Below are 18,883 nucleotides of genomic sequence, written 5' to 3' on the forward strand. Positions count from 1 at the left end.
CAAAAGGCTACCCTGACCTGCATTGGATGTGATACAGAGCAAATTATCTACAGCTAGACATATGAAATCATCAGACATGCACTAAAATGAAATGACTTAAATGAAAGCTCAAAGCTGACAGAAATGCCAGCTGTGGATTCAATCCCTTCATAACTCCATGGTTTCTCACTGAAAACTCTGAGTTTAATGAGCATCTTGAAGCTAGAGAATGCACATTCTACTTCTCTCTATTCAGATCATGAGAGAAGGTCCAGGCTTTGAATCTGGATTTGATTTTATTTTGGAATAATTTAACAAAAGCTAATAGTAAATTGAGCTTAAGCAATAAGCAATGTCATCATGTAAAATTTTCATATTGTTTGCTCTGCTTCGTCAAGCAAGTTTTGAATTCCAAGTCTGACTCATCTTTCATAAATCACTACTTGAAACATGCTACATTAATCCTTAAACAACCAGTTTATCATAAAGGCACTTCTTAATATTTATTATTTCATTATATTTAAGGTTGCCTCTTCAACAGTTTCTTCTTTGCAACAAGAACAATTGATTCTAAACAATTTCACATTTCCTTGGAAATTTACTGTTTTGATAATAAATAATAAATTCTTACATGACTTTTAGAGTGTGTGTGTGTGAAGAAAAGCTATTGAAACCCAGATGTTTAGCAGAATGCTGGTACAGCACATTAACTGTCCTGAGAGAAAACGTAGCTCTTCTTAGATAGAGGCAGCATGTTTTATATTATGTGAAAAAAACCCAAAACAAACCAAACAAACAATGTTAGCTGGTACAGGTAGAGAAGAATATAAACATTGCAGAGATCACAGACTGGGTCAGGCTGGAAGGGTCACAATGGGTTATCAGGTCCCACCTCCCTGCTCAAGCAGAACACACGGCACAGGATTGACTCCAGAAGGTTCTGGAATATTCCCAGTGAAGGAGACGCCACACCCTCTCTGGACAATCTGTTCAGTGCTTGGTCACTGCACAGTAAAGAAGTTCTTCCTCATGTTCAGGTGGAGCTTCTGTGCATCAGTTCCTGCCCATGGCCTCTTGTCCTATTGCTCAGCACCACGAGAGCTGGGTCCATCCCCTGACCCTCCCTGCAGACACTGACAGACATTGCTGAGGTCCCCTCTGTCTCCTCTTGAGGCTGAACAGGCCCAGCTCCCTCAGCCTGTCCTTGCAAGGGAGATGCTCCAGCCCTTTCATTATCTTTGTCACTCTCCAGTGGCTCCTCTCCAGGAGCTCTGTGTCCCTCTTGTCCTGAGGAGCCCAGAACAGGACATGGTGTGCCCTCACTAGAGGAGCAGGATCACCCCCATGCTGCTGGCAGTGCTCTTCCTGATGGACCCCAGGATACCCCTGGCCTTCCTGGCTCCCAGGACACACTGCTGGCTCATGGACAGCTTGTTGTCCTCCAGGACCCCCAGGGCCACCTCCTCAGAGCTGCTTTCCAGCAGGCAGGCCCCCCACCTTCTCTCTGTTGAGCCTGGCTATGCCTTCATCCCACTTCAAATCTATTTTAAAGCCCTCTCAATGAGCCCTGCTGAGTCCTGAGCCAAGATCCCTTCTCCCTTCTGATACAGGTGGACCCCATTTGCTGCCAGCAAGCTCAGAGTTGTATAAATTCACCCAGGATCAAAAACCACAAAATGCTGCTGTTTACACCACTCTCAAAGCCAGGTGTGCATCTGCATGACTTTCCTATTTCTTGCTCCATCATTACCTGCAATGGCAGCACAGAAGAGAACACAATGTGTACTCCAGATCCCTTGGCCAGTTTTCCCAAGGTTCTGAGGCCCCATCCTCATTGTCCTTTTCCTTTCTGCTGGGACTTTGTTGCTGCCCACTCAGAAAACCATAAGAGGGTAACAAGGAGTGGGCTGCACCAGGCTGGGAAGTTTCCTGGTGATGTTCCTTACCCAGGCCTCAGGGAAGCCACACACCTCCCTCTGGGCTGGGTCTGGTCAGCAAAAAGCACAGAGTCCCCAAGAGAGAATTCTGAAGTCAAATTGAAGAGGTTGTGTGCTTTTGTTACTTAAATTTGAGTAGAATCTACTATTAATACTGGGCAACAGGTATTGAGAAAGAGGCTGATGGAATTGGGCTGGTTTAGCCTGAAAAAGAGGAGGCTTTTTAAATTTACTTGACAGGAAGAAATAGAGGACATGAAGCCATTGGAGGGGATAGGTCAGGAAAGGACAGACGTAAAATGGAACACAGAAAATTCTGATTAGAGATCAGGAAAATTCTTTTCATAATGAGGTGCATCAAATGCCAGAACAGGCTGCCATGAGACAGTGGCATCTCCATCCTTGGAGATACTGAAAATGCAGCTGGACAAGGCCTTGAGCAAGCTGCTCTAATTAGGGATGCTCTCAGCAGGTGGCCAGACAAAGAAGTCTACTCCAACCTAAAATATGCTACAATTCTTATTATTCAGAATTTTCATCAAATAATTTCAGAGTTTCAAAGCTCAACTTTTCAGAAGAACAGGGAGATAAGTTCCAAAATTCCTCTGACCTGCCAAATATAGTTTAGTTGCTTAGTTCCATTATACCCTTTTGAACATTTAAACCCAGAACAATCTCCTGATGGTGACAAGGGATCAGTTCACCTAGCAGGACATTTTCTATGTTCCCCCTTTAATTCAACCTGACCTTCCCCTGCAGCTGCTGTTCATTTAAGTGTGAGTGTTTGTGGCAAGTCTTGGCAAGAAAATGCCAAAATTAGCATTGTGATTCCATTAAAGGAATTAATTTATGCATATATATTGGATTGGAATTAGGCAAAAATCAAAAGATGGAAGAAAAGTAGCTTATTTTCCAAAATTTAAAGCCCAAGCAGGGTTGCACATAAAATATAAAATATTACAATATTTTTACAATTATTTTTATATAAAACATAGGAATAAAAAATTTCTGCTAAGACTGGACTACTAATGAAAAACTTCTACTTTAAAAATTTAAAAATAACTCTAAATACATGAAGTGAGTTTCTCTCCTATTGCTCCTCCACAAGAAAAAAAAAATGTCCAAAAGGATGGAAATTTCTAGACCAAATGGCTGTTGTAATGATTTAAAAACAAACCGTTTACTTTTCTGTGGGGAACCACTCCAACATCCTGCAGTCCTGAGCTGGTTTGTCATGGTGCTATTATACAATCCTCTCCCACCTCATGAGGTTATGGCTCAGATCCTAGGGCAAGCATTTCTACATCACTGTAAAAAGTATGAACAACAAAGTGGTTTAACCACAGGGTCCTGTGAGAAAATAAATGAGCAGTGCAGACAAATCAGTTGTGTCAGGAGTGCTTTTGTCTAAAACCTCCAGAGCTGCAAGCAAAGAACTAGCAGTGATAGGAACTGGATGTCAGGTTCAAATTTTGCTTATAAAAAATACCATGTGCCCTGAGAGGTATGTTCTTCAGGCATGTACAGAAAAAATGCTGGAATGAAGAAAATCGCATAAAACACCACAATCCAATAGGTTTTGTGATTTTTTTCCAGAAGGTACCTTCATTTCACTTTTTTTGGGACATATTTCATAAAATTATTCCTGGCCCTCCACTGATACCTTCCCCAAAGCCCCCACAGCCCTTAACAATGCTCTTCTTTTCTTCCAATAGTCACCATGCAAAGAACAGTCCCAATCCCTTCACACTGGTGTAAATTCTCAAATACTCAGGAGCCAGCACACACTCTCCAGCTCCCAGCTGAAAGCCAGGAATGACTGGCTCTGCAGACCAGAGTCTATGAACTGCAGGTCTAAAACACAACATTTGCAAGGCTACCGCATCTAAAAAACTTCAACTTCCCTATATCATATATTAGACTTTAGAAATATCAGATCTTGCCCACCCCTCCCTTTTTGCACCCCAGAATTTCTGCAAATTTCCTTTTGCCTCTTTGATACAGTTACTGTTAATGCCTTTTTTACCTCCTGCCATTATTTAAGTCTTTCTTCTTCCCTATCCCTTGCTGCAGCAGGTAGTTACATTAAAAGAGAAAAGCACCAGGAGAAAACATGAGATAAACCTGTTTTAATCATGAATGTGAACAATCAGCATCAGAACTTCTTTAAACATGCTCTCTTTGGTTGTTTCATGGCCCTGCTATGATTTCACTGTATTTTCATTACTTTTTTTCCCTGGGTACCATATAGTTCACTTCTGCCTGTATTCTATAATCACTAAATGTTTGGGTAAAGAAGGAAATTACCACGGTTAAACTAACATAACCAACAGCTGAAAATTTTCATTGCAAACTGCACATGTACACTATTTTACTTGCCAAAACTGTAGCCATAGTTAATTTTTAAAGAATCACTGAGTTCCTCATTCAAGGAAGTACCTCTTCAAAGCACTCTCTCACCTGTAGGTTCTTAAAAGTACATTATTTAGTGTTCACTGATGCTCACTGCAGGCCACACTGGTAGCTTGCTTGTGCCCCTCAACATTAAAAATCAAATTAATAGATTTTATCACAGTTAAATTATCACATGAGAAAAACCAGAACTGATGCTGATCCACAAAGTTTAGGGGAAAGTCAGAGACATACTCTGCACTGCAGCTGGTAAAGCCTAGAGGAGTGCTGCCCAGATCTGACAAACTCTTTATTGTGGAATCCCACACATAAATTTGAAAGCCACAGATATAACTGCAGACATTGTTTATAATATATTTTACAGAATGTTTTCATTTGAAAGCCTGCACGAAGTTGTGTGTTCTAATGAGAGTACATACCTTTCTTAAGCATTTCTGCAGGACAGAGTGCTCTGGTAACCATTAGCCTGGAAAGCTTTGGAACCATGTTTTATTCATGGGGATCACACATTTCTGTATCTCTAGAGAAGCTCTCTAAGAAACAGCTCATGAGCTGGGCATATCTCTATTAGTCCAGCCTGCTTCACATGCTCATTGTAGTAACTTACTCAAAGATTTTGCATCAAGTCTGCTCCTCCACCATGAAACACAGCACAAACTATGACATCAGTGGCTCCTTTCTCATTTTTTTGTAGAATATTTGCGTGGGGTGATTTTGGTTTTGCTAACCAGTCTAAACAAGCTGCATTAATCCTTTAATGTAGAGTTTAAAAAACCCCACACCAAGTAAATATTAATGTAATGACTGTATTTGTGACAAATGAGCATGTGGTGGAGGCAGTGTGTTCGTGCATTTAAGGAGTTACCTCATTTTAATCTGAGTAGAATGTTGCACTGGAAGCACATGCAAAAGCAACAGTTCAGGAACATTTTTGTCACTAATAACATGGAAATAGAATGGAAAAACTCAGGTGATTGTTCTTACAAAGTGTGGGCTGAATTCACCATCTCTGAGAATTATGCACTAGTGAAGGCTTTCAGATAGTTCTTTTCTACTTGTTAAAAATCTGCAGTGAGCCATAATCCCTGTTAATGTCCAACCAGCTCCCTGCTGGAATCTGGATGTGAAAAACAGAGAAAGAATAATCCCTGTTATTTGAATATGATGGTCTGCCTTGAGTTTATCTACCTGAAATATACTGCCTTGAGTCTATACTTACCTAGAGCATTAAGACTCTGAAAGATTGTTTAAGTATTTAACTCTGTGCCCCCTTCCCACTCATGATATTTTATGAAAATTTCTCAAATTTTTAATGAGATGGCACACACTGAGTTGCCATCTTTCTTTGTAAGGTTTAAAAGACACACTCTTGGTGAGGTTTGGCTTTCCTTTTGGCTATATTTAAGATTAGCAACTGAGATTTTTCTATTAGCAGCAAACCAGCACAAATTTCAGCTGCACAGACATGAAACCCATTGCTGTTACTACATTTCTGCACATGCTGGAGCCTGTGTTTTTGTGAGCCCAGCAAAGAGCCTGTGCAGCTGCTGGGGTTTCTCAAAGCCTGCAGGATTTAACACAGCTCTACCTGAGATGCTGCCTTCTGCACTGGCTGCTGGCAGTGTTCCAACAATATAACTTTATAAAGTGACTTTATCAGCCCAGCTAATTTCTGAGTCTAAAGATGTAATTCTCCTCTTCATCTCCCCACATGTGATAATTACCGAGATGCTTCATCCTAAAGAATTCATACTCTACAAGCCTTTGAACTAAGCTAAAGGAGGCAGATCATCTAGATAGGGCATGCTCTGTGAGACCTGACATCTGCAGACATATGTGGATGGGATTAAAAATAAACTTGGAACTGAAATTTTCCCTGTACAGGAATGTGTCCCTTGGAACTCAGCTCCTTAGGAGATGAACTAACTATGAAACTATGGAATTATCCAGTGACAAAGTTTACTGAAATCTATTGCTCTGATTCCTGTATAAAGAAAACCAGTGACACACAAAAAAAAATCCAAATCAGATCTGTATTTGGGATTCCTTTTTGTGCTATACCACACAATCATTTTAATATATGTTTCTTTAGCTCTCTTTTACTCTTTGTAGAGATACCTCAAGATGTGTTTAAGATCAGTGGTAATAGAACTGCCTTTCTCAACTACTTGTTCCATAAAAGCTGGAACCTGCCCAGTCACAGGTTTGAAAGGGAACTAAAAATAAAAAATATCTCCTCTCATGGTTAACTACTCAGCAGCAAGCCAAGTATGTTACTTCTCTGGCATCTTTCCACTGCATGTAAGAGTCTTAGGCAAAAATATCATTAAGGTGTGCCTTCCTGTATCTCAAAGATGTCTGAGGGAGTGCTGCATTTACAACCACAGAGTAAAATTAATTTTTAGAGAATGGGTGGTCTATGCATCAAGAAACTACATTCAGGCAGCATCAGCAGGACAAATGGTAACCCACAACAGCATCCCCAAAGAATCCTGGATCTCTCACCCTGCTATTTTAATTCCTAAGGTAAAGTATGAAAACTGGTTATGTTCACATTCCAGTTTTGAGCAGATAAAACCTCTAGGTTTAAAATAAACAGATATTTTTTGGGTTATGAGCCTGTCCTGTGGTGCAGTTTGTTAGGGCAAATATCATGCTGATTCCACACTATGGAAGAGAAAGGTCTTGCTGCAGAAGAGAATATAAGATCAATATCTTTTGCTGCCACACATCCGTAAAACAGAAAAAAATGAATCGATTTAAATTAGCTTAACACTGTGGTTTTTTTTTTTTTTTGGTTAAAGTATGCTGCTACATCCACTCTTGGACTATTGTGAGGTCTCCACTGCTTTAATGAGTAAAGAAGCAATTTCCTTTGCAGAGAGCATGGCTACCCTTGAAGAGCAGGTGAGTCCACTTTACTACCCTTCTGTATTGACTGATGAGATCTGAGTGCTTTGGATTTGTGTTCTCCATCTCCTAAGCATGGCCTTCAACCCTTGTAACAATCTCTTTCTGCAGCCTGCCTCCCCCAAGGGGTCTCCAGGCGAGATTCAGCTGGGAGCAGAGTGGAAGTCAGAATGGCCAGCCATATGTGTGTGCTAGAGCCAAACAAAACACAGCACAATCCTCCTGCCTTCCCCTGTGTGGGAGCTCCACTTTGGGCTCTTTTTGCCTCTACCCAGCTGTGCACGTTAATTAAGTTCCTATAAATCTACAAAATCTTGAGACTTCTTTTCCTCTGTCCAATTGAAAATGGTCAATAAATTGAAAAGTTACTGGGTAGGAACTACAGCTCAGCTAAGCAGATGGATGGCACTGTCACTCAAGCTTTTCTTCTCTGGAGTCCAAACTAACACATTTTGTTGGAATTGTAAGAGTCTGGATGTAGACCCTCAATATATTCTTGCACTAAAACGGATTTTTTTGGTACACGCCTTTATTTTGGATTCTGGGAGACTGACCTACAAATTCTCAAGTGATCAGCAGCAAACAAACCTCTCAGGATCAGTCATGTGTCTGCTTAATCTTTAATGGATATAGTTTATTGTCTCTTTATCTACTTTGTCTTACTATCTCTCATCTACTTTGTCTCTTATTGTCTCTTAATCTACTTTGATACTTACTACCAAAGACAACTCATTTTAAGAAAAAAGTGAAATCAATTTCTGTAACAACACAAAAGGAAATACCAGTCCTTGCCACAGTCCTCATTAATCAAATTGTTGAAAATTTCTCATTCTACTTTCCCCCTTGCTAATTTTTTCCTTCTCACTGTGTATTTATGGGTCCAAACTAAAAAAACTGATTTTATGCTTTACAAAATAATAGAAAAGCAAAGACAAAAAAGGATGAGAGAAACAAGTTGAAATGTACTTTGGAGCATAAACTCTTCCTAAAACTTTGATAGTTTGGTAACATCTTTTACAAAGCAAAATCTAAAAGATATCTCAGGTTATGCTAAGCTTGAAATACATATCAGCATTTCATTGATCTTGTGGTTACTTTAAACTTGTACAATTTAAGCATCAGCACTGAGCACTACAAGTAAGGTTAGTCTCACAAAATCTATATGAAATCTGAAGGCCCTAAAGCCCTTAAATTACCTATTTTATATCCTATAGAACAGGAAAATATTGCTATCAAATAAGGAACAAACATTGCTTGACATCATTGATGGGACTCCTGTTTTGTTATGCCTATTTGCCTGAAATTTCTCCTTCCCTTTTCACTTCTGCTTCACTCCACACCCTGCTCATCTTACCCTCAATTACCTTATTCTGTCCCCCTTTCCTTTGTTATTCTATTTGGTTCTCCTTTCCAAAATAAATCCACTTGCATATGCTCAGCTTCACAAAGCTGAATAAAATAACCACTTTAGTTACTCTGCTTTTGCCTCAGTCTTTCTCCTGCTCTGAAACAAGAAAAGTTTCTCAGTCCAGTGGTATCTATGAACCCTGACTGGCAAAATCTCATATAGGAATTTACATACAACATGTATCCTACTGCAAAATCTTAAAAGCTAGTCATGATCCCCTGGCTCAACAAAATAATTTGTAGGCCATCTGCTCATGTGTGTCTACATACACCTTTCCTGGCTGAAGTGATTTGGAAGTCTTCCAGTCTTTGTGTGTTGTGACTGTGTTGTTACAACAAATATAGTAAAAGCATTCTTTTATCCAGCAATTTTGAATTATGGAAAGTATATGCCAGTGTTTTGACCACAGACCTTTTATTGTTACATATTTTTATTGTTCTGTGACTCACTACTTCGACTGCATTTGCCTGCAGCTTCAAAGAGTTGTTAATAGCAAACCCCCCTCCCTTCCATACATGCTGCTCTTGGCAAAAAAAGGAGTTATGTACAGATACAAATTCCTAGATGCTAAAGTGATGTGAGCTGCTCAGTATCATCCCAGCACAGACTGTCTGTGCCTGCCCAGAACCCAGCTCTGGGTGTATACATGAACGGATCTGTGTCTACATGATATAAACAGTGTAGATAGCAACTTTAAAAAAACACACACAACGAAACCTAAAGACTATTTGTGCTCGTTCTGAAATTAATTTTAAAAGCTGTTGCATATAAAAGAAAAAGAAACCCAGTATTATTCTTTTTGTGCCTTGCTTTCATCTTTGAATCCATCAAAATCCTGCATGGTAACTGCTTGAGGGAAGAGTTGAAAGGGCATTTCCTTTGACAACCACCAGAGCTTTGCTACCCCAAACTAAATAAAAGTTGAGAATTTTTTCTGTATGGCCAATTATTGGCTTTGACATCCACCTAGAAGTGCCCTGCCTCAAGAGGCAGACAGACAGACAGACAGACATCACATTCCTGTCTGTCCACACCGTGTGTGCGTGTGGTCTGCACGCCCAGGATTCCTGTCCGTCCTCACTGCCCCTGTCTGCAGCACAGAGAGGGGATTCTGCCCCAGCACACAGCAGCACATGTGCACTGCAGAGCTGGGCAGAGGGTTCCTGGGCCTTCCTCTGCTCTTGCACACAGCCAAGGAGAACCACAATAAACCAACACTTTGCCTTTTTTTTTTCTTTTTTGCTTGCTGTTCCAGCAGAGGTTGATTTTTCCTATCAAATCTGCATCAAAGCTTAGGTACTAAGCTGCAGAGACTGAAAAAACATTCAGTTTCTCTGCTGTATTTGTGCCAAAATTATTCTCACCAAGGAAAGAAATTCTCTTAATTCTCTACAAAATTCATGGCACACTATGTGTACAGATGTGCCAGTTTGGCCAGATGAATTTCTCTAAGGTGTTTTCATTCCAGTATTCCTGTCTTTGCCTGCTCTATTCCTAATCTGCTGTCTCTCTGTGATTTACATTATATGATGCCATTACATATGAGTAGAGGCCCACCCAATGGGCACCATAAAGCACTCTGTAAAGCTCAGAAAAAAAATCTCAGAGAATTCTCTCTGCTGCAGGACCACTAAAAGAAAAAGATCTGTGGGACAAGATGAGAAAAAAGCCAGTCATACCTCTGGTGAGTTTTTCTTAACAATCCTTTTACTGCTAAGTCATTAAACTTAAGATAGGTGATTCCACTTGTTAAAGAGCCCTGACAAAGCAGAGGAAGAAACAGAAAAGGATGAATAGAAGGACAAGAGCAACCTTGACTGATTGATTTGCAATTAGAAGACCTAGGAGGAAACAAGGAAGCCTTCATATTTTTAAGGCCTTTTTATATCACAAACCAGCTTTGTGATATAAAAGACAGAAAATGGAGAAGTGTTGTAGTGTGTTGTTAAGTTTCTTGTGTTATTCCCCCAATTTATGTATTGTTCTCCCCTATTATGTGTAAAATGGTTTCGTTCCCCCTTCTTTCCCGCCACCGTTAGCCTGCCAGCTAAGTTGCTATAGTAACCGCTATTCATATTTGCCGATATGTAATTGCTCCTCCCCTGGTTTCCCTTATAAGTGAAAGTCGTTTCCTCCCTGGGTTAAGTCAATCACACCCTTTCTCCTCCCAGGTTTCGAGAACCTTCTTCTCTCTGAGGGTTATGGTTGGCTGCCGCCCCGGAGCCCCTCCTTTGCTTAATATTAGTTGGTTATTTAGGTATGTCAATTATGTTTAGGACCTCAAAATATGTATTATTATTGGCTAGCTGGGTTTCCCTACCTTTTCCCCCCTTTTTCCCTTAAAACCCTGTGTGGCCCCCTGTTCAGGGCCATTTGCTGGGTGTTTCCCCTCCTTGTTGGTGCCTCTGTAATAAAACCAACAGCCTACCTCCAGCAAGTGGTCGCCTCCTAATTCGTCTCACACTCGTGCCGCTCCGAGCCACCTCCCAGCTCAGCCCAAGGCCAAAGACGCTGAGGGGGGCTGGTTTTAGATGTGCAGGGGTGCTGGCCTTCGCCCCTCACTAGCTAGCCAGATCCCGGGGCTCAGTACGCCCTCGCACAGAGAAGGATTAGGTGGTTTTGGTAAGCAGGAAAGGGGGGAAGAGAAAAATCTTTTTGTGATCTGACAGTGATGAAAATAAGGAATTAGTCTTAGTCTGCACTTCCTACACTGTGGATCCTTCCCACCTAATCTGTGAATTTTTCATTTTTTAGTGCAAAAAAACACACATCTTGCATGCCTCCATATGAGATAGAGAAGACACTTGAAAGATGATTGAAGATCTGCATATATAAGTAAATATGTTTCCCTTTAGGAAAAAAAAAATCAGGGAAAAACTAAAATGAGAAGGTACAGTCCTTAATACTTACAGAGAACAAATAAACTCGTGCAGGCTTCCAAGTTTTAAACAACCTGTGAGTGTGTGTGTTCTTAAGGATCATTATATTGCTTTTATTATTTTTTCAGCACCATTACTGTCAGCAGTTGGCAAAGATTTGGGTTGCTAGCTGGAATAAAGGAGGCAAAGCCAAGGCTGCATCTACTGGGGTTTAGGAGACGGAGAGAACACTGGCTTGGTGTCATAAATTATGGCCATGTTTCATGTTGACAACAGTGAGAAGAGCAACTTCTGGACTATTAAAAGGATTAAGGGTGGTACAGTGGTGAAACAGAATGTTTAAAAATGTTAAGTTTCCCACTCCAAGCAAAAATCCACTGTAAAAACAAGAGATACCTAGGTTGTTCAAATCCTGCCTGGAGTTAGCTGTGAGACCTCCATTTATTTTTTGTTTATCCAACTACAGGAAATATTTGTATTCACACTAAGAAAGACAGGCATTGGTGGTAAACAAACAGAAAGAGAACAAAGGGCTGGGTTCTGTGACTGTAAAATTGTACTCAAATAAAGAGAACAAAAGCTCTAATAAAATGATTACCCCTTAACCAGGGCTGTATTCAACATAAAAGACCACTGCTTCCTCCAGACACCAGTCCTGGGATGAGAGTTTATATACGTATATATTCACACATATTTGGGAAGTAAAGCTACAAAAGTTGAAAGAATAACATTCACCTATACTATTGATAAGCTAAAATTCTACAACATGGAATTGCAAAGGTAAATGACTTGTATTTGAAACTGAGGGTACATAATTAGCAAACTTTTCTTATATCCACATGATAAATGTTTGATTGTGCCAAGTAAAATCAGACAGCAATCTTTTGATAGCTGAGTTTGAAATGTATCTTGTCTTCATGCAAAATCTTGGACTAATCCCTAAAATCACTTCTTGCTACTGCAAAGACTCAAAAACCTTTGGCAACACATTCAAGGCAAAACAAGGCACACAGAAACTGCGCCTTTATTTTGTGTTCCATACAGGTCTGCTCAGGGACAGCTGAACACAACAACCCTAAAGAGGACCTGCCAAAATCACTAACTCACGTTTGACAGCACTGTCTCCAGACTGCCATTCAGGGAGGGACTGGAAGCACAAATCTCCATCAGTATCAACTTTCTCATCTTGTACCTCCTGGCAGCTGTTCCCAGACTCCTCTTGGTCAGGAGACAGCAGAAAAATCTCCATCTCCTCCCTGCATTCACAAATCCCAAGCAGCAAACAAGTGACCTCTAGGGTAAATCTGCACACCTTTTCTTTGGTTGTGAGTATTTCTTCATCTTAAAAATGGGTTGTAGAAAACAGCATGTACTTATGAAGGAGTAAATGCATCATTTGTTCTGCATATAAACATGAATAGTAATGTTTTGATGCTTAGAGTCTTCAGAACATAACACCATGAATTTAACAGAACTGAGGGGAATTTGCAGCCACCAGCACTTGGCCATTTGCAGAAGCTATCACAAGTAACTGATGCCTAATTTCATAAATATGTGCCTCATTTTGACAAACCTGCAATTTCCACAATGTGGTATGTAAATTAATGAAGGATTATTATAAAGAAATTACTCCTAACTGACAGCATCTTAGATTTCCAACTGCAAGATGAAACCTCTACTTTTCCCTGCCTCACCTGTCCATTTGCCCGAGATATGGTGTACTGGACTAGGCCCAATCAGACAGTTACAAAAAGGGAAATTATTTTCAAAATTTAATGAGCTTAATACAGCAGATGAGAAAAAAAATCTGTAGACTGAGAGATATTTCAGTGCATAAGCTCAAAAAATACCTGATATCACTGTTCATCAACACTTCACTGTTTACTGAAGTTCATTCCATGCAGTTAAGACTAAATTTTTTCCATTATCAATTTTTAAGATGGTGGGGATTGAAATTCTCTTTTGCATTTCTCTCTTTTCAAGCAAAAAAAAAGAAGTAGTGATTTATTATGCTACTCCCAAAATAATACAGCAAAATCACAAATATGCAATATATTCTATCTTATAGATCATTAATTTTCATTACATATTCTAGGTGTACAATTCTTTCCATCATTCATTCCTCCTTCAAGTAAAGAATACATCACTAACACATTAAGTCATACAACTGTTGATCTGTAATCTACTTGAAACCTTCTACATATTTAGTTTATGAACCCAATCAGTCACCTCATATCTCTGACTTCACCTTCTCCTTACATGTTTTTGGAAAACACCTTGAATCATCTATCACCTCACCAGTTACAAGTCTCACACAAATGAAAACCAATACTAAAGCTGGAAAATGCCTTTCAGCTTTCTGCCACTAGTTTTTAACTGACCATTAATGTGTGAATTGGTTTTTATCTATGATAGTTGGTAATGTCACAGGTTTGTTAGGCTTTTCATCCAATGACAAGCAACCACAATAAATAAAGTTTTACTGTACAAGTTTAACAGGAAGGTGTTCTATGTGTTGTGTGCTCCCTGAGGAATAATATCTTTAAATACAGCAAGAGATAAGCACAATACACCAAGCCAGCACATTTTGAATGGATATTTGGTGAAGGGACATGTGTGTCTCCTAAATAATTATCATTGTCAGGTAAAACAGCCCAGATGAACAGGAATAATTTAGTACAGAGAAATCTGCATGCAATTAATGAAATACTTGTAAGGATGCATACACAGCCATCTTCACCAAGATTCAAAATCTTCAAGCAAGTAATTAAAAATCTTCCTGAATCTGAAATTTCAGTGTGAAATTTCTATTTCTTCACAAAAGAAAATCTATTTGTGGATTTATCTGATCAAGGCTTTTTATATGTTTAAGTGGAATTTTTCTGTCACCAACACTTCAGAGTTCCCTAAACAATGGGTGTAAAAGATACAATTTAAATGTAATCATAATCTCACTGTATTTTCTGGTCATCCTTCAGACATCATCAATTCAAATACCAAGAGTGATGCCAAACCAGCCCAGCCACAAGGACCAATGGTTGGAAAGTCTCAAATATTTTACCCCTGAGGCACATCCTGCCACTGCAAGACAATCAGGAGCAGTCATGCATGGTCCTTCCAGCTACCCCACAAACATGGGAGTTAAGCAAAAGAAGATGTACCCATAATTGTGTTCCTTGAATGAACCATGGGCAATCCTGAGCTGCTCTAAATGACTCTTTCTGAGATTGTGCATCTATCTCATGGCTCATCAGCTAAGACAAATATTGTCAGGAGAGGAACCATATTCAACATAGTATTTGTAGCAAAGAGACAGAATGAATTCCATAAATCCTCTGTTGAATGTATGTATCACAGAGAGCTGTTCTAATCTATTCTCTTTATTTAACTGAAAACCATTGTGTACCAGACCAGTGGTTTGGGCCACAACAACCACAGGAAACCACTGTGTGGTACAAGTGTGATGTCAAATGACAGACACTGTTTTCACACTGCACCAATGTCCAGCAGTACTATTCACAGACCAGGAAATGATTATTTTTCAAGGCCAAATTAGATCTTCTGGTGCAGTCTTCTGAGCAAGCCCAAGCTCAGTGAGCATTCTCCTATGTTTAACAGTGCTAACAAGCCTGGTTCTCCCAGGGGAGCCCTAACAATATTTCCTGATATCCAACACCATCAAGATGATCACTTACAGGAATGGGATACAGAGTCTCTCAACTGCTAACCTAGACTTGCCCAGCAATCCTGATTTTCTAGAGAGAGGCAACGTTGCTTAAATAACTTCCTATAGAAATTCATAAGCCCTGAATGAGAACTGGTGTAAATGTTGGCAATTATCCAATTAATTTTATTTGTGTGAATTTTTAGTCAGCTGTAAAACTGGAGTATGAAAATCTTAATATATTCAATAAATGGAGGAGAATTTCTAATGGAGTGAAACGTGTTTTTGAAATCTGACTTCAAACTCAGGAAATATTAGTCCTTATAGGATTTTAAAAAATATTACAAATGTCTAGAAAGAAAAGGAACCAAGTACTGTATTGTCATCTGGGTTCCTCAATACCTCTATAAATCTTAAAGCCCTCTCAGTGAGGCAAAGCATCTTCCTCTTCCAGCAACCCTACAGAGCTACACCCTAAAACCTCCAGGCTGTGCAAGGATGAAGGCACAAGCAGAAAGCAGCCAGGGCTGTTTGCAGCATTTACAACAGGCAAAAGGAGAGGCACTCCCATGGTTCCAGCAGGCAGCTCCCTTCCCTGGCACCATGCAGCGCTCCCCTGAACATACATTTTTATTTAGTCATGCAAGAGGTGAAGGTAAAGGAGGAGGGAGAGCAGAAAGAACATAAGAAATAGCAGGGAGAGATGAAATGCTGCCCCAGAAAAGACTGCTGATGCTGCACTGAGCGCTGTTACTGTGCTAACAACAGATGATTAAAAATGATGGGGAAAAAGTCTGGAGCACATGGCAGGGAGAAGGTGCTTTCTTTAATCTGTGAGGGCTCCAAGTGCTGTGCTCAAGGGCATGACAAAGCCTCTGCCAGGGTGCTGGGGTCTGCTCCTGGCAGAGACTCCCCCCTTGACAGAAACAATTACTGAGGAGCAAAGCCTGGCAGAGCAAGCAGAGCTGTGATTGATAATCTGGGTGCATTACAGGCCTTCAACAAAAGCCACGATGCCTAAATTTGACAGCTGGCAATGCCTGATGAGAGCCAATTAGTGGATATATATTCACTTAGCCAGAAGTTTCTGCTGTCTCTATTCCAACAGCTTCCTGAATAGGAAGTGTACAGAGTGATTTTGCCCAGTTCTGCCTGCTCACATGCCAGCTACACTGGCAGCACAGCTAAGAATATACTATAAAAACTACACATTTTGGCACCTTTGTATATTAAAACCAGTAATTGAAAAGCTGCAAGTGACCCTCCAGACACTGGTGGTACAAGAACCTGAAGAAAGGTGACTTTACTTTGACTCTACAGTGGATAGGTGAGGCTGAGCCTGCACGGTGTATGTAACAAGTCCACTGCAAGTGACCATAATTATTGAAATGCTTCGCTAGTCCTTGAAAAATTTCTGGCAAAGTGCATTAATCTGTTTGTTCCTGCTTTAAATTGGCTAACCTGGCATTCAGGGAATACCAGAACTCAGAGTACCTTCTGTTCTGCCCAGTTCATAAAGAAACCTCTGGCACAGCACATTCAAATTCCTCTGCCTGTTCTTAACTTTCTTATCACAAAAATTTTCTGTCCCCACTTTTATATCTATTTGCACTCTTGCCAGTGCAAGTCCATGGGAACTGGTAAGGAGATCAATAAACAAAGATGGATCCAAGTGCCCTGAATCTCATCACCCATTTAAAATATTCATTTTTCTTCCTCAGCTATAAAGAAGCCACCACCACCACACTCAGACAACTTACATACATATTCTTAGACTTCCTAAGTTCCTTTTCAACAATTTGGAAGGAAGTTTGGTTTGAGAGATGACTCCCCTCAGGAAACTCCAGACTGCTGGAACCTTTCAGAGAACAACAGGGGTTCTGTCACAACACAGCACCACATTTAGCAATTATCTGCAGTGACTGTATCCATGTCACCAGAAGAAGAAATTCCCTTGCTAGCAGGGTAATCACTCTCACCAGACATGGTTTCAAACCAGGGCAGCTAAGGTGAAGCAAAGACTGACTGCACACTCTCCCAATCTGTATTATTTCATTGGGCAGGGTGGTAACTAAAGCTGCCAGAAGTGTGGTCATGCTGATACAGCTCCACAGCAGCAAGAGGAAAACATTTGCCTGTCAGTCTCCTTTGACCTGTTTTACATTCTCTTGTTATAAACAGAAATGACTCCAGCCAGTGGAACTTCAGTTTGGAAAAGTTCACAGCAGAGGAGTGTCAGGTGTCAGTGTGCAGGGTTTCCAGGGAAACAAGTAACAGAGGAAAAATATGATTTTTGGTGTGAGAAGCTACTCTGGAATCTACAGCTCCTTATGATCCCATGAACCACATTTACTTGGGAAACCAGTAACCTGGCCTCATAAAGAAAACCAGTCAAAATCTTACAGGGAAGAGGCACAAAGCAGCACAGAAAAAACAGCTTTGGTACTTGCTTGTTTAGATTAAATGAACATTTAATATTGCATAAATACCATTATTACCAGTCAATTATCAGCTATTTGACCATTGCCAAATAATTCCTCTCCATTTGTGGGAATGTTAAATAAAAGCCCCTCAAATTCATGCTGGCCCACAGAGGAAGACACAGCCTTGATGAGGATATGGAAGCAGAAGGAAACAACAGATATTAAAGATTCCTCTGAATGGCAAGGCTGACTACAAAACCCACACTTACAATAGCATGAGGCTCCTCATCTCCCTTTATTAAAATAGAAATACTCTTTTTGAGTGAACAGCAAGAGTGTCTATGGTAAGAACGACATGGAGTAAATATTTTTTTTCTATTCCCTTCAGAGAAAAAAGCAGCAATCACCTTAAATTGCAGTAAGGGATATTACATATTATAATAAACACAGATAAGGTATAAAAAAGATTTCCCAGGACTGAAGGTCTCCTCCACCTAAAGTCTTTAGGACCAGATTTCAGGTGTAACTGGATGAATCAACTCATTTGCAGAGAGCTCTCTCCTGATCTCATATTATTCATTATTTTTCATTAACAGTTTGCATGACAAAAGAAAATGTATATTTATGAAATACATGGAGAAAGCTTAAGCTCTCAGGGTGATTCTCTGAGCATGCTGAAGTATAGAATGAAAACTCAACATATTCTTAAAAGACTGAGGAACTGATCTGAAAATAACTTTGATTTAGGCATAGTAAAATATAAGTAATAAAAGTATAAGCATAATAAAAGTAATAAGTATAAGCATAATAAAATATAAGTAATGTTAATCTAACCTGAAGTCATACAATTTCAAAGGAAAATGTTGAGATCCTGTCATCAGTAACACTGAGTCAAGCTAACTTCTGCTATAATAATAATAGTTATGAAATATTATATAATACAAGTGAATATGGCTATTTACAAACAATTAATCTGAATAATACTCCAAGCTGTCAGAAAACACTAATATTGTTCAGAGCCTCCTAAAAATTTTAACACTTATTACTTCACATTTATGGCATGGCAGTGACAGAGATGCTGGTCAAGTCAGGCACCCACTCTGCTACACCCTGTACAAATACAGAAAATGACCATCTTTTGCTACAAACAGCTCCTAGCAGAAAATCCCAGCTGTTTAAGACTCAAAGCCCACAGACAGGAAAACCTCAGCCCCTTCAGATATGCTTTACCACTGAAACTGTGGAGTGGTGCTTTGCTCTGTTACAATAAA

General features: G+C 39.8%; 1 protein-coding gene and 1 long non-coding RNA gene across 18 annotated transcripts in view; one reads left to right on the plus strand and one right to left on the minus strand.

Annotated features, from left to right (window-relative positions):
• Positions 1–18,883, minus strand: part of ERC1 (ELKS/RAB6-interacting/CAST family member 1) — a 269,997-nt gene that overhangs the window by 33,927 nt on the left and 217,187 nt on the right. The window lies entirely within an intron of this gene.
• Positions 6,623–11,570, plus strand: LOC141728753 (uncharacterized). Its single transcript, XR_012579912.1, has 4 exons — positions 6,623–6,854; positions 7,133–7,235; positions 10,272–10,330; positions 11,401–11,570. It is a non-coding gene; the product is annotated as an uncharacterized LOC141728753 (long non-coding RNA).

Source organism: Zonotrichia albicollis, chromosome 4, assembly GCF_047830755.1.
Source record: "Zonotrichia albicollis isolate bZonAlb1 chromosome 4, bZonAlb1.hap1, whole genome shotgun sequence".
Classification (NCBI taxonomy): Eukaryota; Metazoa; Chordata; class Aves; order Passeriformes; family Passerellidae; genus Zonotrichia; species Zonotrichia albicollis.